Here is a 20,864-nt window from a genome sequence, read left to right on the forward strand (position 1 = left end):
TCTACACAGGAAGGCTTCAGTCCAGTGTGAAAACATACATACTATGACTAACACGTATTTACATCCATGAGATGGAGAAAGTTGTGTGAAATCCATTTGCCAGACCTTGAGTGGTCCATTCGGCAGTTTAAAATGTCTGGGAGCAGTACAGACAGGCTTCCCTGGGTTGTACTTTGGACAAGCTGGACAAATGATGTAGGCACTTTCTGCACTCTTGTTAATGTTTTCCCATCAATATTGATTCATGCAGGCTATTATTTTGTCAGGAGACCAATAGTTTAATGCATGTATGGTGGTGAGGAGTGGGAGTTTTAGAGTCTCTAGTAGGACTGGGTTGTTATTTGGTCTAAACCAGAGCTCTCTCTTTTTGTAAAACCAACAATTGTTGAATTTCCAATCCTAGCACAATATTTGCCATTTGTCACCCTTTAAATCAATGAACCATGAGAAGTCAGTGTTACGCAAAGGTGATCTACCCTGTAGATGGTTCCAAGGAGTCTGGAGGTGATCTGTCAGTATTAAGCAGTCATGAGGGACTTCATTGGTGACAGAGAGGAGAAGAGTAGCAGAGAAATGTTATTATAAAAGTTATGTGAGGAGCAGATAAAAAAAAAGGACTTCATAGGAGGTGAGGCAGTTGACAGAGAAATGCTTTGTGTGATTGAGAATTCAGGGGAGCTACTACTGCATGTAGTGCAAAAATAATGATTTTCACAGTGGTCTTAACCAGAAGGGCAGTGGCTGTAATGGCACAGGGAAAAGGGGTAGCCCTGTGTCACAGGGTCCAGTTGCTGGCTATAATGCCCTATGGGTTGATGGTGGTCCCATGTTTTGGGGTGAGTTCCCCAAGAACATTCCCTTCCTTATCACATACAAAAAGGTAAAAGAGATCTGATAATTGGGATGCCCAAGAGCAGGTGTGTTCATCAAACTCTCCTTTAAGGTCTTGAAAACTATGTTGTCCAGTTCTTCCCGTAAAATTGGGTCTGGGTATTATTTTTAGTAAAACATACAGAGATCTGGCCTTGAGAGAAATTTAGAATTTAATTTCAGCAATAACAACTAGCCTGAGAATACTTCTCAGTTTAGTTTTGGGTTTGGGAAACTTAGGACACCATGAAGTCTCTCTGGATCTAGGTGTAGCTCTTGTTCTAATATCATATGCCCTAAATATTTAACTGGGTTTGGGCAAACTGAAATTGTATGTTTGAGACCTTATGGCACTTTAATGCTAAAAGCTTTAGCAATTGGATGCTGTGTTTGAAGTAGAATCTCTAGGGAACTTTACATCACCCACATCAGCCTTCAGAATTTGCAAGAATAAGAAGGACCCTCAGTAAAACCCTGAGGCATTATAGTCCAAGTGAGTTGTTTTTATTCTCAAGTGAAGGCAAAAAGGTATTGGCTAGCTTTATCAACTAGAACACTAAGGAATGCACTGCACAAACCAGCTACTGTAGAGAATTTGCTTCCAGTGGGAATGGATTTTAGTAGTGTATGAGGGTTAGGAACAACAGGGCGTAGAGGGATAACAATGTTGCTTATTGCTCAGGGTCTTGGACAAACCTCCACCCTTGGCCCTTAGGTTTTCTCACTGGTAAAAGTAGGAGTATTAAGGGACTGGCCAAGGGGCCTTGAGCCTTGTAATCTTCTATTAGGTGCTTGATGCCTTGAAGGGCTTCTTTACTTATAGGGTGTTGATTAATTCTAGGAAGAGGTTTTGAGGGATGTGTACGAATCTTGATGGGAGGTGCCTTGTGCATTTTGCCAGTATCAGTTGGAGATTTTGCCCATAAGAAGGATGGGAGCTGATTCAATAGGGACAAATGATCAGTGTTTCCAGAATCAAATCTAGTACAATCAGAGATGTAAGTGTCATTTAATACACCTAGTTGATTACATTGATGACTACTGTCAAATTCTAGCATGATTTCCCCCTTTTAGGAGAAAGAAATTCTAGCATGATATTTATCGAAGAAGTTTCAGCCTAATAAACTGGGAGAGGCAGAGGAACTAAAGAGAAAAGGATGTGTTTCTCTAAAGGGTCTAAACAATAGGGAGTAGGTTCAGCGACAGGAACCTCTTGAGGTTCATTAGTGATCCCCACTATTTGAGCTGTTTTAGTGCTATTCTGAGGAAGGGGCTGTTTTATAGGAGTAGGGTTGAGAACTGAGAGTGTTGTTCTGGTGTCAACTAGGACTGAAAGAGATTCATCACCAATCCAGAGAAATGTTTCTCCAAGCCAATTAAGAGGGAGGAATGGAAAGAGCCTCTGTAGTTCTTGGAGCTCCATCATTGAGAACAGGGAGAACGCTGGGAAGGCTGGTTAGAGGGCTGTAGGCACCTAGTGCACTTAAATTTGTAACAATTTCTTTTGCAGTGTCTTTAATAACTAGGAGTGCTCTGGTTTCACTTAGGAGCCTTCATTTGCTGAAGTTGAAGATTAAGAATTTTGGCAGTCTTCTGGGTGATTCATTTAGAGCGAGAAAGATTGTTTGCCAGATTGACTAAATCTGGAGTGGAATGGGACAAGTTTCTCATTCCATCCTGGCCCTTTTAACTAGAAGTGAAAGGTCGCAATTCAGCCCATTAGTAAACATAAAGTTAAAAACTACCTGGTGGAATCAAGATCTGAAGGAAGATGAGAGTTTTCTTTAAAAACACTCTGAAATCAATTGCAGTAGTCATGAAAAGGGTCATCAAATTTTTGTGTGCAAGCCTGAATTTTGTAACATTCAACAGACTTTGGAAAAGCCCTAGGAATTACTTGATGATGTTGCCTAGTGATTGCCAGAGTCTGTCATACAATAAATTAGTTAGTGGGCTGGTCTCCTGGTTGTAAACATGGAGACATTTCAGGGTTTTTCCCAGTTAGCAGTTTTCATACAACGCTGGGCCTGGCCTTTACTGACAAGCATATGAACTAACGGATATAAGTCAGAGAAACCAGGTGATAAGTTTGAATGCCTATATTAAATTCCTCAGCAAATCTGTGTGGATCTTCAGCTACTTTGGGAAAATCTTTGTCTGGGGCTCACAGCTTTTGTCCAGGCACTATAAGAAATTAAGGGTTTAGTCTCTGGACCCTCAGAAGGCTTGATTTTAAACAAATAGTTTCTGATGAGTTCAGAGGAAAAAGGAGTGAGGAGAGTTACAAAGAAAAGAAGTTTGTCAAGATAATTTATATGGGTGACTTGAGGGTATACAGGAGGTAGAGGGAGCATAGAAGGAAAGGAGGAAAATGGCACCGGAGGTGGAGTCTGACCATGAGAAGCTTAGGGAGAGAGAAAAAATGGTGCCAGAGGCAGAGCCTGAGACAAAGAAACAAGGAGGAGAGAGCCTGAGGCTTTGGGAGCCATTTAATCTTACTTTAAACCTTTGTTTGCTTCAGTTAATCTTAAAATTTAATTTTGCAGAGAGACAATTTTAGACTCCTGATCATGCATGGAAGCCTCAAAATCCCAGTCAAAATAGGCATACCATTCAGTCCCAGAAATTTTTGAGCAACTGTAGTACTAGGTTTTAAGGAAATTAAGTTTGGGGATTTCAAAAATTTCCCATAATGACCATTGGTATTCTACATTGCCTTTGGTCAGATCAGCCCATTTAGTTAGAAATGTACCTGAGAAAGGACAATGGTTTATAAAGGTAAAATTGACTAAAGTTCCTGTATGGGGGGCGGGGAATGTCTTCAAAGTACATAGATAACTAGGATCCCATTTCTCAGAGGTTTTTCTCTAGAGTAAAAGAACAATTCTCAAACAGTTTTAACAGGTTACAACAAAAAAACAGCTCAATTCAAACAGCTTACAAGCTAATACTAGCCAGTTCTACAGTGATAGCTTGGTCCAGGAGGAGACAGGCCAAAGGCTTTTTCAGCCAGTTTATAGAGAACAGCCCCTATTCCAAAGGAGTAGACAAAAAGCTTTCCTGTGACTGCCCCAGCACGTGTCACAGCCTGAGCCAAATGACCATTCCAGCCCTGCTTGCTTCATGACTTAGCTGCACACTGGGACAAGGGCTGCTCTAGCCAAGGAGAGGGCTGGGCTGTGAGACACAGAGATGGCTCAGACCCAAAATGGTGTCTGAGTGGGGCAGGGGCAGCCATTATGGTGCTTTCACAGGCAGTCCATCAGAAGCAGTCCCAATCTCTGCAGCCAGATGAACACACCCCATGCCCTAACCCATGCTGAGCACCTGCACTGGCCCCACCTGCCCTGTGTCATGGCTCCACACCAAGGCAATAGCAGCAGAGGCCAAATGGAGATCTCAGCTATGAGGAACAAAGGAGGTTCATATCCGAAGCATTGTCTGAGCAGAGTGGGGACAGCCATTTCTGGTGCTCACAGAGGCAGTGTATTGGAAGCAGTCTGGGTCTCTGACTCCAGCTGGACTGCTGCAGCCCATGCCCTGACTCACACCGAGTGCTCATTGCCAGCTCCCTTTGTCCTAGCATTGCTCCCCTCTGGAGCAAGAGTGCCAGTGCTCAGAGAGGGGTCAAAACACACTTAAAAGGATCAGAGCAGCATGGACCCAAATCTCAGGGCTTCGGCTCCAGCAACTTGAGACCAATCCACACCCACTATAGGGTGGTGACAGCCAATGAACAGAGGAGAAGTCCTGGTTCACACTTGGCTCTGGCCCCAGCACCTCCATCTCCAGCCCTACCTCCTACCAAGGTGATAGCTGCCAGTACACCCTGAGGAAAGACATGACTTGTATTCATGTCCAGTCCAGTTCTCCCACCAAAGCACTGGACATACCTAGACTATATAGGGATGCTCCTACACAAGGACACTACTTCAAGACCACAGTAGATAGCTATTTCACCTAATTTCATAGGACAGGGAAAGTTAAGCAAAATTAGAAGACAGAAAATGTTTTTTTAAAGAGCAAAAGGAAACCCTAGAATAATTAATGAAACAGAAATAAACAGTTTACCAGATAAGGAGTTCAAAGCATTAGTAATAAGAATGTTAATTGAATTAGGGAAAAGAATAGATGAACACAGCCAGAATTTTAACAAAGAACTAGAGAATATAAAAAAGAACTAGAATACAATAACTGAAATGAGAAACACACTAAAAGGAATAAACAGCAGACTAGGTGATACAGAAAAACACACAAGTGGTCTGAAAGAAAGAATAATGGAAATCACCCAATCAGAATAGCAAAAAGAAAAACAAATTTTTAAAAATGACAACAGTTTAAGGGATCTCTAGGACAATATCAACATTTCCATTATAAGAGTCCCAGAAGGAGAAGAGAGAGAGAGAAGAGTGTCAAAAATGTATGTGATGAAATTCAGCTGAAAATTTCCCAAATGTGAAGAAAGAGATATCCAGGTCCAGGAAGCACAAAGCGTCCCAAACAAGATGAATCCAGACAGATCCAGAACAAGACATATCATAATTAAAATGGCAAAATTTAAAGATAAAGAATTCTAAAGCCAGCAAAAGAAAAACAAAGAGCCATGTAGAAAGGAAACCATTATAAGGATATCATCTGATTTTTCTGCAAAAAATTTGTAGGCCAGAAGGGACTGGCATGATATATTTAAAGTGTTGAAAGGGAAAAACCTGCAAACTAGGATTCTCTACCTAGTAAGAATATAATTTAGAAGAGGAGAGAGAAACAATTTCTCAGACAAGCAAAAACTGAAAGAGTTCATCAGTACTAAACCACTGCTAAAAGAAATGTTAAAGGAGTCTTCTCTAAGTGGAAAAGAAAACATTATAACAAGAAGTAATAATCTATAGAAAAGGAAAAATCCCACTAGTAAAGACAAAGCATCAATCATTTAAAGAAGCTAGTATGAAGATTAAAAAACAAAAATGTAATATCAACTATAATAATAATAATTAGTAAAGGGATGAACGTGAAGATTTAAAATATGACATCAAAAACAAAATCTTGGGGAAGGGAGTAAAAAGTGCAGATCTTTTAAAATGTGTTTGAACTTAAATGACTACCTGTTTAAAACAAATATAGTTATATGTTAACATATATGAACCCCATGGTAACCACAAATCAAAAACATACAATAGATACACAAAAAGTAGAGAGAAAGGAACACAAGCATACCACTAAAACAAATCATCAAAACACAAGGGAAGAAATTAAAAGAACTGAGAACTACAGAAACAACTGGAAAACAAGTAACAAAATGGTAATAAGTACGTATCTATCAATAATTACTTTAAATGTCAATTGACTAAATGCTCCAAACAAAAAACTTTGGGTCAAAGGTGGCTGATTGGATTAAAAAAAAGACCCATCTATATGCTGCTTACAAAAGACACACTTCAGAGTTAAAAACACACAGACTGAAAGTGAGAGGATGGAAAAAGATATTTTATTCAACAGAAACAAAAGAAAGTGGAGGTAGCAATACTCATATCAGATAAAATAGACTTTAAAACAAAAGACAGAGAAGGGCATTATATAATGATAAATGGATGAATATAAAAAGAGGATGTTACACTCACATGTGCACCTAATACAGGAGCACCTAAATATATAAAGCAAATATTTATAGACATAAAGGGAGAAACTGGCAATAATAGTAATAGTAGGGGACTCTGAGGTCTCATTTACATCAGTGGACATAACATCCAAATAAAATCAATAAATGATACAATAGACCAGTTGGACTTAATAGATAACTACAGGAAATTCTATCCCAAAACAGAATACACATTCTTTTCAAGTGCACATGGAATGTTCTCCAGGATTGATGACATATTAGTCCACAAAACAAGTCTCAACAAATTTAAGAGGAGAAAAATTATATCAAGTGTTTTTTCTCACCACAACAGTATGACACTAGAAATCAATTACAGGAATAAATATGGAGAAAAAAAATGTGGAGAATAAACAACATGCTACTAAAAAACCAACGGTCAATGAAGAAATCAAAGAGGAAATCAGAAAATACATCGAGACAAATGAAATTGGAAATAGATCTTTCTATTTCCCTTAGAAGTGGGAAACTTCTAAGAGGGAAGTTTATAGTGCTACAGACCTACCTCTTGCAACAAAAAATCTCAAAAAACCTGAACTCTCATCTAAAGGGAAAAGAACACACAAAGTTCAAAGCAGAAAGAAGGAAATATTAAAAATCAGAAAGGAAATTAAGAAAATCAAGTGCAACAACAACAACAATAAAAAAGATCAATAAAAACAAGAACTGGGGGCTTCCCTGGTGGCGCAGTGGTTGAGAGTCTGCCTGCCAGTGCAGGGGACACAGGTTCATGCCCCGGTCTGGGAAGATCCCACATGCCGCAGAGCAGCTGGGCCCGTGAGCCGTGACTGCTGAGCCTGAGTGTCCAGAGCCTGTGCTCTGCAACGGGAGAGGCCACCACGGTGAGAGGCCCGTGTACTGCAAAAACAAACAAACAAACAAACACAAGCAAAAAAACCCCACAAGAACTGGTCTTCTGAAAAGGTAAATAAAGTTGATAAACCTTTAACCAGGCTCATCAAGAAGAAGAGAGGATGCAAATAAAAAAAATAAGAAATGAAATTGGAGAAATAACAACCAATACCACAGAGAAACAAAAAAATCAGAATAGAATACTATAAGCAGTTATATGCCAAAAAATTGTACAACCTAGAAGAAATGGAAAAATTTCTAGAAACATACAAACTTTCAAGATGGAATCAGGAAGAAATAAGCAATGTGAACAAACTGATCACTAGTAGTGAAATTGAATTTGGAATTTAAAAAACTCCCAGCAAAGCAAAAGTCCAGGACCAGATGGCTTCACAAGGAAATTCTACCAAACATATAAAGAGTTGATACCTATCCTTCTCAAATTATTCCAAAAAAATTGAAGAGAATGCAACACTCCCACATTCATTCTATAAAGCCACAATTACCCTGATACCAAAATGAGACTAAGGTACTACAAGAAAATTATAGAGAAATATCTCTGATGAATATACATGGAAAAATCCTCAACAAAATATTAGCAAACCAAATTTAACATTATATAAAAAGGATCATACACCATGATCAAGTGTAGTTTATTCCAGGGATGCAAGGATGGTTCAATACTTGCAAATCAGTGTGATACAGCACATTAACAAAAGGAAAGATAAAATTCACATGATCATCTCAGTAGATGCAGAGAAAGCATTTGACAGAATTTAGTATCTCTTTATGATAAAAACTCTCAGCAATGGGAGATATGGAAGAAACATTAATGTTAATGTTTCTTCCATATCTCTGGCTTTCTCTGGCTTTAAAAAAACATTTATTTTTTAAAAACCCACAGCTAACATCATACTCAATGGTGAAAAACTGAAAGCCTTTCCTCTAAAATCAGGAACAAGGCAAGTACATCCACTCTCGCCACTTTTACCGATATTGGGATAATACCCAAAATATATAAACTGCTAAAACAATCCAATATATTAAAAAACCTGATTAAAAATGGGCAGAAGACCTGAATAGATATTTTTCCAAAGAAGATATACAGATGGTCAACGGGCACATGAAAGAATGCTCAAAATCGTTAGTCATCAGAGGAATTAAAATCAAAACCACAATGAGACATCACCTCACACCTGTCAAAATGGCCATCATCAAAAAGTGTACAAATAGCAAATGTTGGTGAGGATATGGAGAAAAGGGAATTCTATTACAGTGTTGGTAGGATTGTAAATTGGTACAGCCACTATGGAAAACAATATGGAGGTTCCACAAAAAACTAAAAATAGAGATACCATATGACCCAGCAGTTCCACTACTGGCTACGTATCTAAAGAAAATGAAAATACTAATTCAAAAACATAAATGCCTCCAATATTCATAGCAATAATATTTACAACAGCCAAGACATGGAAGCAACCTAATTGTTCATGAACAGGTGAATGGATAAAGAAGATGGGGTATATATATATATATATATATATATATATATATATATATATATATATACCCACAGAGGAACACTACTCAGACATAAAAAGATTGAAATTCTGCCATTTGAACAATGTGGATGGACCTAGAGGGTATTATGCTTAGTCAAATAAGTCAGACAGAGAAAGACAGATACTCTGTCATTTATATGTGGAATCTGAAAAATAACAAATGCATATAACAAAATAAAACAGACTCACAGATATAGAGAAGAAACTAGTGGTTGCCAGTGGGGAGGGGCAGGAGAGGGGTAGGGCATTAAGAGATACAAACTACTATGTATAAAACAAACAACAAGGATATAGTGTATAGCACAGGGAAATAGAGCCATTATTTTGTAATAACTTTAACTGTAGTATAATCTCTAAAAATATTGAATCACTATATTATACACCTGAAATTAATATAATATTGTATATTATACTTCAGTTAAAAAAAAAAAAAAGGAACGGACCAAAGGCTGAACCAGTACTGTTTTTGTGAAGCAGCCACTGTTCCCAAAGGAATGGACAGAAACGTTGACAGCTTCAGTGGAAAGAGTCATCTCAAAATCAGACAAAAGTGCCAAACAAGTACTTGTGTACAGAACAAGGTCTTAACCAGAAAGATGAAACCTTAAAATAGATTCTGAATAAACCTAAAGAACTCCAAATGCAAAAAGGGCATGAGCTCAGATCCAAGACAAATATGTATCTTCAAACTCCAGGGTCACCAAGGAAAACAGTAAGCAACAATGGGCTTGATTTGTGGGTACTGCATCTATTTGCTAACCAGTCCAACGTGTCTTTTCTGGTCACCGGCTGGGCCACAAAAATGTTGACCTGAAGTGGACTGCCAGATATTTCTCCAGCAAAGTTGGATTTACTCAGGATCAGTAGATTTGCAATTCAGGGTATGCAGTCATGGCAAGTTACATGCAGTTTCCCCACACAGCAGGGAAGGAGCACACTTTTATAGAGGGGAAAGGAAGTTGGGAGGGCTATAGTAAACAAAGAGTTCATGGCTTTTCATTGGTTGTATACTTGCCAGAAAAGGAGCCTGTTTTCTTCCTATTGGGTTCTGCTATCTTCACAGGGTATGAGAGCTCCCCCTCTGGCTTCTGGACTCTATTTAATTGAGGTTCCTATTTACTAAATTTTTACACTGTCTTCTGGTAAAACAGTTCAGAGAGATGCTGTTGTCTTATTAAAAGGAAGTTCATATTTCTTAACTTTTCAGCATTTCCCATAATATATTCCTCAAGCACTAGATTCACAAGATTTTTTTGCAGTACGCGGGCCTCTCACTGTTGTGGCCTCTCCCATTGCGGAGCACAGGCTCTGGATGTGCAGGCCCAGCGGCCATGGCATGTGGGATCTTCCCGGACCGGGGCACGAACCCGTGTCCCCTGCATCGGCAGGCGGACCCTCAACCACTGTGCCACCAGGGAAGCCCTGATTCACAAGATTTTAACAGACATTTCATTTAAAATTTTCTCTGAATCAGGAGGTATGAGGTTAAATTAAGTAGAGTTCTTTAGTACAGAGACATTCAGGACCTTTGTTATGCTAATCTACTCTGTAAATCTCTGAAACAGGAAAATATTAAGCATTTCTTTGGAATATTTTTGAGAGATGTCTTGCAGAATTGTCATTTATTGAAACCATTTGAGAAACATTAGTTCAAATGTCAGTAAATTTTTCAGTCCAAGGAAGTTGAGGGGAAAAAAGAGAGGAGGATTCTCCAGAGAGATTTCCTCATCTCTCAGTAAACTAATTGATCAGAATTATTTTCTGAATTATGTGAACTCTGTGAGCTCAAAAAAAGAAAATCTGTATATAAAATAGTGATCAATTTATATATTTTCAAGGCTATTTAAAAGTATGCATTAAATGTGTACAGTATGCAATATAAGTATTAGATATTGATCTTTCTACAACTGTAATTGTATGTTCAACTCTAACACTTACTGAACATACAATTCACAGTGGTGCATAGGTGTTCTAAATTGTGAAGTCTATAAATGCATAAGAGTTCAGACAAAAAGTATAGCAATGTTGGCTGAAATAGATGAGGAAAACATAAAGGAAGGACCAAAATTGGCTGTGAAGGAAAATAATATGGGACATTTCTGGAGTCTTGGCACTTTGGGTTCAGATTATATTGAACAATGGAATGAGGCATCATTTGTTTCCAAAGTTAGGTTTTGGGTGTCAGTGGGTGGATTTAGTGGGTGCCTCTCCCCCATGTATGCATTTATATTTAGGAGACTTCTAGGAGAAAAGGCACTCACACCTTGATCGCTGAAATTTAAAAGTCATAAAAGCATATCGGATTGACCAGAGTAGAACTGGCTGAGTGAAGCTTGCTGTTCTCAAACTTGAGTTTCTCAAAAAGAGACTCACCTCAGTAGGGGAAGCTGGACCAGTGAATAATACTTTATGCCAGGTTATAAGTTATCTGAGGAAAGTGACTTTTTAGGACCGTTGTGCACTTAATTCCAGAACCTCTCTGAGCAGCCTTCTGGCACTGAGGGGAAATTTGGAGACTGACAGATTGACATGTGCATGCCATAAGAAGAGCCATCAAAGAACTCTTATACATGAGGCCGTGGAACTTGTTAGTGTAGGACCCCTAAATAGGACTAGTTTAGAGTGGCCTAGTGGACATGGTGTGTGTGTGTGTGTGTGTGTGTGCGCGCGCATGTGTGTGCACGAAGGCATTCATGCTTTATCACTACTGTTTCCATTGGGGAATGTTCCTCTTCCATTCAGTGTGGTTCTGAGGGGACCTGTCAATCACATAGTGCCACCATCTCCTAGCGAAAAGGCTGGGCTCCACATCTGGCCTGGCTCATCAGGATAATCTATCTCCCTAATCAGTGAGTGCGATAGTTCAAGGAGTAGACATGCGACCCAAGCATGACCTACCTGAGTCCATGAGATTGGATGGACACTGGGAAAGAGAGAGGCTCTCATTTTTTTTAGTTCACAAACTATGGAGATATTGACCTGAGGCTGACAGCAGCCATTTTTGCTACCTTGTGGAAAAGCTCCCATAAGAAGGACATCAACATGTAGAGGCAAGCAGAGCCCAGAGATAGAGAACTGAGTGTCACAGCTTTTTCAGAAACTCTGGATCTAAATGTGCTCAATGTCTACCATGTGCTTAGACTTCCCAGGTGTATGAGTCAATACTTCATTCATTTACTTGCTTATTTGATTATTACTTATATCAGCTTGAATGTGCATTTGGTTTCTTTTGAAGAGAGGTTTTCAGTAATGGATAGGCCATCCTTTTTATAAGAAGGAAGAAAGGAATGGATGAGGTCACTGGCTGAAAACATCATGGCACTAGGGATTCAGGAAGAGGTGATTGATGTTTAGGTGAGCCCCAGACTTGAAGAGTTGTTAGAGCTTCCAGCAGAGTTGGCAGTGACATTTTATGTCCAGTTGCATCACTGGGAGGAACAGCAATCAGTCACTGTCAGTGGCACATGGGCCATGGACAACTGATGGAAGAAAGAGGTTTAGAAATGGAGTTCAACCTCTGGGAGCTTTATTTGAGGTATTCCTATCTTGGAGGCTGAAGGGTAAGACCAATGACAAATATTTTATAATTCACTGTAAGCCAATGTTGGAAATTTCTAGAAAAGGGTAATCCTTACAAATACTGGAATTTCTATAAGCAAGGTTGGTACAGACTTACAGTTATTATGATTTAAGCATAACCTCAGACAAATTATACTGAGAAAGAATTGAGGAGAGGTTATTCCAGAGAGAGGAAAATATTGACAATTAAACTTTGGCCTATTCATAAGGTTTTGAGAAGGCCAGGTTAATAAGGCAAGGTGAAATTTTGGACGAGGTTGTGAGAAATAAGCCCGGCTAATTATAAGAAGGCTGGATTAGGGTGCAATTTGCCAGAGAAGTTTAAATTGAGGTTAGTATGAAATAGGAGGTAAAAGGAGGGGTCTTATATCAGCAATTAATATGAATTTGGTATCACCTGTTTAACTTGTTTGCAATATAAATAAAGTCACACTTTTATTTTCCAGTTAGTTGTTTGAGTTTTCAAGTTTCCTTATATAATGTAACGTCCTCTATTTCCCTTTTCAAGATGTCTCCCTACATTCCCATCCCAATCCCACACTGAATTGTCTAAGAACAAAGGGGCTTACTGACTACCAAGGAGATTAGTTCTGCTTCCAAATACCAGACAGGAAGAGAGGACTATAAGGTCAGATTAATCATCATCCACCATTGGTTTGCTCATGGGCATTTCACAGAGTCAGATGATGTTTCCCCCCTCCTGCAGGGGTGTCCTTGTCACTTCTGTTAACTGATCAGGATAGAGTTGTGACCATCTTTCAGCTTCAAGGATACATATCTTAGATAAATATTTTCTCAGACATTGTTTCCTAAAACAGGACACCATACCACAGTGGCTGGCTCTGAACTCATGCCGGCTTACAAGGGAGCAAGACTGCAGAGATGCTCTTAGAGGGTGAACTCAAAATTCCACAAGCTCTACCTCCTGGCAGCTGATCAGGGAGTCAACTTTGCTACCCTGCTGCAAATTGGCTTCAAGTTTAACAATACCAAGTGCTCTTGAGGATGTGAGTAATCTGTAAGCTTTAGAGAATGCTGGTAGGAGTACAAATTGCTTACACACTCACCTTGAAAAACAATTTCACATCTAGCAAAGTTCAAGATGTGAACTTGCTTATACTTACTAATTCCACTTCTTAAGTATATGCTCAAGAAAGCATGTTCATGGGAGTTTTGGCAAAAGAAGGGGAAATGGTCGAAATATCCAGCAATGGAGAATGACTACATAAATTATGATACAGTCATGGAATGGATTAAAATTCAGCAGTGAAAATAAATGAACAAGAGCTACATGTGTCAACATGGATAAATCTCACAAAAGATGTTGGACAACAACAAAGGCAAGTCACAGAAGAACACATGCAGTTTGAGGCCATATATTATTTCAGAAATATGAAAATTTAAACTATATTAAAGGATATGTACATGTATGGTAAAGTAATAAAGAAACATACATAATAAACACAAATTTCTGGATCCTAGTTAGCTCTTGAGGGGATGGAGCGAACTGTGACCAGAGACAGGCATATGGGATGGTCCACAGATATTGTTAACTTATATAGTATAGAGAACAAAGTGTTTATTTTATTCCTCTTTAACCCAAACATATTCATTATTTGTTTTGTGCACAGCCATTTATATAAAAACACATATATAATTTCATAATTTAAAAAACTTTAAAGACTCATTTAAGTGGGTTCTGTAGTTACATAAGTGTAAGTCTAGTCAGAAAATCTTCATGGCTCTCTATTGACTCCCTGGATTGCAAAACTCTAGGGAGGTGAAGAACCGTTTGCATAAGAATCTCAGGAGCTTTCTGAGAGAGGAAAGACCAAAATATCACCACCTCCCTCCTCTCTGCAAACAACCACAGATATTTGTGACCGTGTCATCACATGCTGGGAGAGCTTCCTCACGCGAAAGGCTTCCTGTGGATGATGAGTCGCCCACATCTTCTTCCAGCAGTTTTACCTCCAAGTCTCTCCTCTCCAGGCAACCGTGCCTCTTGTTTATTCATCAACTCCATATTTCTTGAACATTTCTACTCTTCTTTTCTCCTCCTTTCTTTACTACTTCCCTATTTTTTTAGAACTTCATTATCTACTTTCCAAATTCTTAAAGGTCAAAGTAGTAGAGAAGAGATGAGGTGGGAAGAAGAGCAAAAGAAAGAAGTACTTCCAAAAGTAGTTCTAAATAGACTCATTGTGTTCCTGTAGGTCTTTGAGAGGGACAGAGTCTTCCTTATCAATTAAATACAGCAAATATTGTAAAAAATGTTTTGTTTTGCTTTGTATAGTATGCTGTTTATTTCCATTTTTTTGACAAAAATTTCCCTGTTTCCCAAATGTTTATCTTGTACAATACTATGTTTAGTGTAAACATTATGGGAAATACTGACTTTGAATTAGGACAAAGAATGTTCCCATAGTTAAAGGAGAAGGAGGTAAATATTATACATTTTTTATATTAAATATTGGTAATAAAATATTTTAATCAAAGATTCCTATTTTCTACAAGGAACTCTTTGTTTAAATGGATATAATAAATTCTCCATGATAAATATTGTGGTTTAATGAATGCTCTCTCAACATATTCACCTTTAAACATTTTTTACTTTGTGCTTTCTCCCCTAAACTGGATGAATGTCTGATTTTAGGTACTATCTTAGTGGTAGGGACACAATAGTGAACAATATAGACATAATTACTGCTCTTTGGAGAATTTATATAAGAAAAAAATCATTAGAAATTAGTCATGTGCCCATTAAATGTAGTAAATATAGTAATAAAATAAAGAACAAAAATTTAAGGCAAATTTAATGTGATTTTTTCCCCATTTTTTCCCCCAATGTTTACAACTCTGTTTAAGTAAAAGTCTGAATTGGTTACCTGGGTGTTTATTATTTTAGCTCTCTATAGTAAAGAATACTGCATAGGGAAGAAAAAGTCATCATATGATAAAAAATTCGTTTAGAGCTTTCAATTCAGTTAGTCCCTGCTCAAACAGCCTTCCTCTGTTAATAGGACTACATTGTGTCACCATGACAGCAATATCCTTGCCCATCCAGGCTTTTAATTATTGTATTTGTATTTTATGACCTGATGTTCTATGCAAAAATGTTTCAAATCAACTTTGAAGTAAATTTACCAATGTTATTGAGAATATAAGATATAATGCAGTTGATGAAAATAATGTTTGAAAAATATTGTAATCAAATCCAATAAAGAAATGAAAATCTGATAGAATAAGAATTGTTAACAAAGAAAAATGTTTATAACATTGATAACAAAATAGATTATTCAGAAGTGAATAATTGTGAGGTGCTTGAGAAATTTCGTATGCCCTCAAATATATTTTCAGAAATGCCTCTTTAAGATCATTCCATAAAAGCCAAATATAAACGCAGTCATACTCTATCACATTAAAAAAAATATTATACCAAAAGAGTCAACTTACTTTAATCTTTATTCAACAAATTAGACCACAATTGAAATGTAATGTGTTTTGTTCAACATATGTATTTTTAAATTTTTCAATTTTATTTGTCAAGAAAACCTCCAATCATTCTTGGTTATCATGAATTATTGTGGACTCCCCCCCTCACCCCTTTATAAAGGCATTCACCTTAAAAGCCTTTTATCTAATTATTCTCAGATAATGAAGATTTCCTACATTGGTATTCTCCTAGTTTAAACATACATGTAGAAGTCATATTGAAGTTTGGAGCCCTATTTTCCTAGTAAATGTGTTCCTGATTCTGGTGTTGGCAATTGTAGTTAACTGACTTAGTCATGTCCCTGAGATTGTTAAAATATTGTACCTTTCACCTTCAATAGGATGGTATTTGGTTCCAAGTGCTGTGCTCTTGACACCAGAACAATGAAAACAGTGGCTCTCTTTGTAGGCTGAATAATGGGTCCCTAAAGATGTCTATGTTCTAATCCTTGGAAGTGGTGGATATATTACTTGACATGGTAAAAAGAACTTTGCAGATGTAATTACATTAAGGATCTTAAAATGCAGGAAAGGATCCTGTATTATCCAGGTGGGGCCCCATGTAATCACAAAGGTCCTTAGAAGAGGGAGGCAGGAGGATTCTAACATTTATGGAAAATGTAAGGGTGGAAGCTGAATTCAGAGAGAAGAGATTAGGCTGCAGGTATTGAAGGTGGAGGAAGGGGCCATGGGGCAAGGAACGCAGGCAACCTTTAGAAGCTGGAAAAGGCAAGGAAACAGAGTCTCCCTGGGAGCCTCCCAATGACATGCAGGCTTGTGGACCCATTTTAGACTTCTGACCTCCTGAATTGTAGGGGAGACTATTTGCATTGCTTTAAGGCACTAATTTAGTGGTCATTGCTACAGTAGCAAGAAGAGATCAAAATAGTCTCATTTAGAATTTTCTTTCTGCTCTGCTGAAAACTCAAGGAAAACTTAGCCTTCCCCTGACCATTTCCCTTTCAGGGGGAGCTTGGCAAGGAACAGAGAAATGGCTTTCCTATTCTAACCATTCCTTTTATGGATCAGGTCAAAAGTCTTTTCCTCCTTGAGGCTTTAAGTTCATCCCCTGGCCTCTTCTGTCAAGTGTTTTTTACTTACTTTATTTCATCCCATTGCACCAATTCTGAATGAAATTGGTAATTATGCTAGAACGGGGATAAACTGGATCATTGCTGGGACAGACAGTCACCCTATTTACATTTCTACACATTTTTTTTTATTACAATTCAATACTTTCTCTCCATCTTCTTCCTTTCAGAGGTAAGAAAAGTTTTCCTTTTTATCTCCATTCTCCATAATATATCCATCATCATCATTGTCTGCTACATCATTGTCACCATCACCATCATGATCATTATAATAGCTGAATCTACCATCACACTTAAATGTTGGGTATATGGTCACATTATATGTAATAATATAAGTTAATCCTTGCAATAATAATAATAATAATAATATAAGTTAATCCTTGCAACAACTATAGGAGGATGGCACTATGTTATCTTCATTTTAGAGAAAAATTATTTAATGCTTGGAGAGGCTAACTAACATGCTTAGGTCCGCACAATGGCAGGACCAGGATTCAGTTTCAGACACTTTGGCCTCTTTATCACTATTGCCCCCAATATTTACCCTTTTCACAGAGAAGGATAAATATTCATATTAAAAGTAAAGGACAACTAGGTTCACGTTTATATCTCTAATTCTGAATACTAATAGAAAAAAGCGTTTAGAAAATAAACAATAATTTCAGTATAATTTTTTCTCTCTAAAGCTTTATGCCAAATTTTTAAAAACTATCCACACACAATGTTGTACTTGGTCTTTTGAAACTTAAATTACAATTATTAGAATTGATTTGGGGAAATAAGAATCATTAAAAGGAACTTTATTTTATTTTTCTATTTTTTTCTAATTTTTTATGTACACTTGTCAATGATGTGTTGACATAGAGCACTGTATAAGTTTAAGGTGTACAACATAATGATCTGATTTATACTTTGTAAAATGATCACCACAATAAATTTAGTTAACATATCTCATCTCATATTGATAATAAAATAAAGGTTTATTTTCCTTGTGATGACAATCTTAGGATCTACCGTCTTAACAATTATCATATATATGATATATGTATATATCAAATATACCATACTACAGTGTCAACTATAGTAATCATGTTGTACATTGCATATCTATTAATTCTTTATCTTATAACTGGAAGTCTGTACCTTTTCACCATCTTCATCTAATTCCCCCTCTTCTCATCCCCTTTCTGGTAACAACAAATCTTGATAACCACAAATCTGATCTCCTTTTCTTTTTTTTACATTCCACATGTAAGTGAAATCACACAATATTTGTCTTTCTCTGTCTGACTTATTTAACTTAGCACAATGCCCTCAAGGTCCATCCATTTTGTCACAGTTGGCAGTATTTCCTTCCTTCTATGGCTGAATAATATTCCATTGTATATATTTACTACATCTTCTTTATCCATTCATCTATCAGTGGACACTTAGGTGGTTTCCATGTCTTGGCCATTGTAAATTATGCTGCTATGAACATGGTGGTACAGATATCTCTTCCACATAATGTGTTTATTTCCTTTGGTTATATTCTGAAAAGTGGAATTGCTGGATCATATGGCAGTTCTATTTTTAATTCTTTGAGGAACCTCCATACTGTTTTCTGTACTGCAGTGGCTGCACCAATTTACATTCCCACCACCCATGTACAAGGGTTCCCTTTCCTTCCTCTTCTCCCCAGCATTTATCTCTTTTTGATGGTGGCCATTCTAAAAGGTATGAAGTGATATCTCATTGTGGTTTTGATTTGCATTTCCCTGAATTAGTAATGTTAAGCACCTTTTCATGTACCTATTGGCCATTCATATTTCTACTTTGTAAAAAGGCCTATTCAGGTCCTTTCCCTATTTTTTAATTGGATTCTTTAGTTATTTCATTATTGAGTTGTATGAGTTTCTATATATTTTGAATACTAACCCCTTATCACATATATTGTTTGCAAATATTTTTTTCCCAGTCTGTAGGTTGTCTTTTCATTTTGCTTATGGTTTCCTTTGCTGTGCAGAAGTTTTTTAGTTTAGTGTAGTCCCACTTGCTTATTTTTTTTTTTTTGCTTGTGCTTTAGCTGTCATATTAAAAAAAAAAAAATCACCAAGACCCAGGTCAAAGATATTTTTTGGGGGGTTTCCTTCTAGGAGTTTTATTGTTTCCAGTCTTACACTGAAGTCTTCAATACATTTTGAGTTGATTTTTGTGTATAGTTAAGTCCAGTTTCATGCTTTTGCATGTAAGATGTCCAGTTTTCCTAATACCATTCATTCAAGGAACTATCCTCTCTGCAGTGTATATTCTTGACTCCTTTGTCATGAAGAAATTGACCATATGTGTCTGGGTTTATTTCTTGGCTCTGTTCCATTGATCTATGTGTCTGTTTTTATGCCAGTACTATACTGTTTTAATTACTATAGCTTTGTAATATAGTTGGAAATCAAAGCATGGATGCCACCAGCTTTGTTGTTCTTCCTCAAGATTGCTTTGGCTATTTGAGGTCTTTTGCTGTTCCATACAAATTTTAGGATTGTTTGTTCTACTCTGTGAAAAATGCCATTCGAATTTTGATAGAGATTGTTTTGATCTGTAGATTATGTTGATTAGTATGGAAATTTTAATAATATTAATTCCCCCAGTCCATGAGCATGGAATATTTTTCCATTTCTTCCTGTCATGTTCAATTTCTTTCTTCAATGTCTTACAGTTTTCAGCATACAGGTCTTTTACATCCTAACACTTTTTGATAGAGTCTTTAGGGTTTTCTGTATATAATATCATCTGCTAACAGTGACAGTTTTATTTATTCCTTTCTAATTTGGATGCATTTTATTTCTTTTTTCTTGCCTAATTGCGCTGGGTAGGACTTCCAATACAATGTTGAATAAAAGTGAAGAGGGTGAACATCCTTGTCTTGTTCCTGATCTTAGAGGAAAAGCTTTCAGCTTTCCATCATTGAGTATGATAATAACTGTGAGCTTCTCATATATGGCCTTTATTATGTTGAGGTACATTGCTTCTATGCCTGATTTGTTAAGAAGTTTTTATCATGCACAGATGTTGAATTTAGTCAATTCTTTTTCTGCATCCATTGAGATGATTATATGATTTTTTCTTTCATTCTCTTTATGTGAGGTATCACATTAATTGATTTGTGTATGGTAACTGTCCTTGCCTCTCAGGTATAAATCCAACATGATCATGTTGAATGATCTTTTTGATGTGCTGTTGAATTCAGTTTGCTAGTATTTTACTAAGTATTTATTTACTAAGAATTTTTGTATCCCAATAATCAGGGATATTGGCCTGTTGTTTTCTTTTCTTGTAGTGTCCTTTTACTGGATTTGGTATCAGGGAAATGCTGGCCTTGTTAAATAAGTTTGGGAGTGTCCCTTACTCTGATTTTTTTTTGGAAGAGTTTTAGAAGAATTGGCATTAATTCTTTAAACATTTGGTAAAATTCACCAATGAAGTCATCTGGTTCTGAGCTTTTCTTTATTGGGAGATTTTTGATTACTGATTCAATATTTTTTAAAAAAAAATTTTTAAAAATTCTTTTCGATATTCTTTTCCATTATGGTTTATCACAGGATATTGAATATACTTCCCTGTGCTATACAGAGGACCTTGTTTTTTATCCATTCTATATATAATAGTTTGCATTTGCTAACCCCAAACTCCCAATCCATCCCTCTCCCATCTCCCTCCCCCTTGGCAACCACCAGTCTATTCTGTATGTCCCTGATTCTGTTTCGGTTTCATAGATAGGTTCAT

General features: G+C 37.1%; 1 pseudogene across 1 annotated transcript in view; it reads right to left on the reverse strand.

The window, feature by feature from the left end:
- The window catches only part of LOC308622793 (platelet glycoprotein 4-like), a 112,422-nt pseudogene that overhangs the window by 11,253 nt on the left and 80,305 nt on the right, over positions 1–20,864 (reverse strand). Inside the window, exon 7 of the transcript in view lies at positions 1,567–1,808. The product of the transcript in view is annotated as a platelet glycoprotein 4-like (transcript). The remainder of the gene's footprint in view (positions 1–1,566; positions 1,809–20,864) is intronic.

The sequence above is a fragment of the Mesoplodon bidens genome, assembly GCF_964165515.1.
Source record: "Mesoplodon bidens genome assembly, chromosome: 9".
NCBI lineage: Eukaryota > Metazoa > Chordata > Mammalia > Artiodactyla > Ziphiidae > Mesoplodon > Mesoplodon bidens.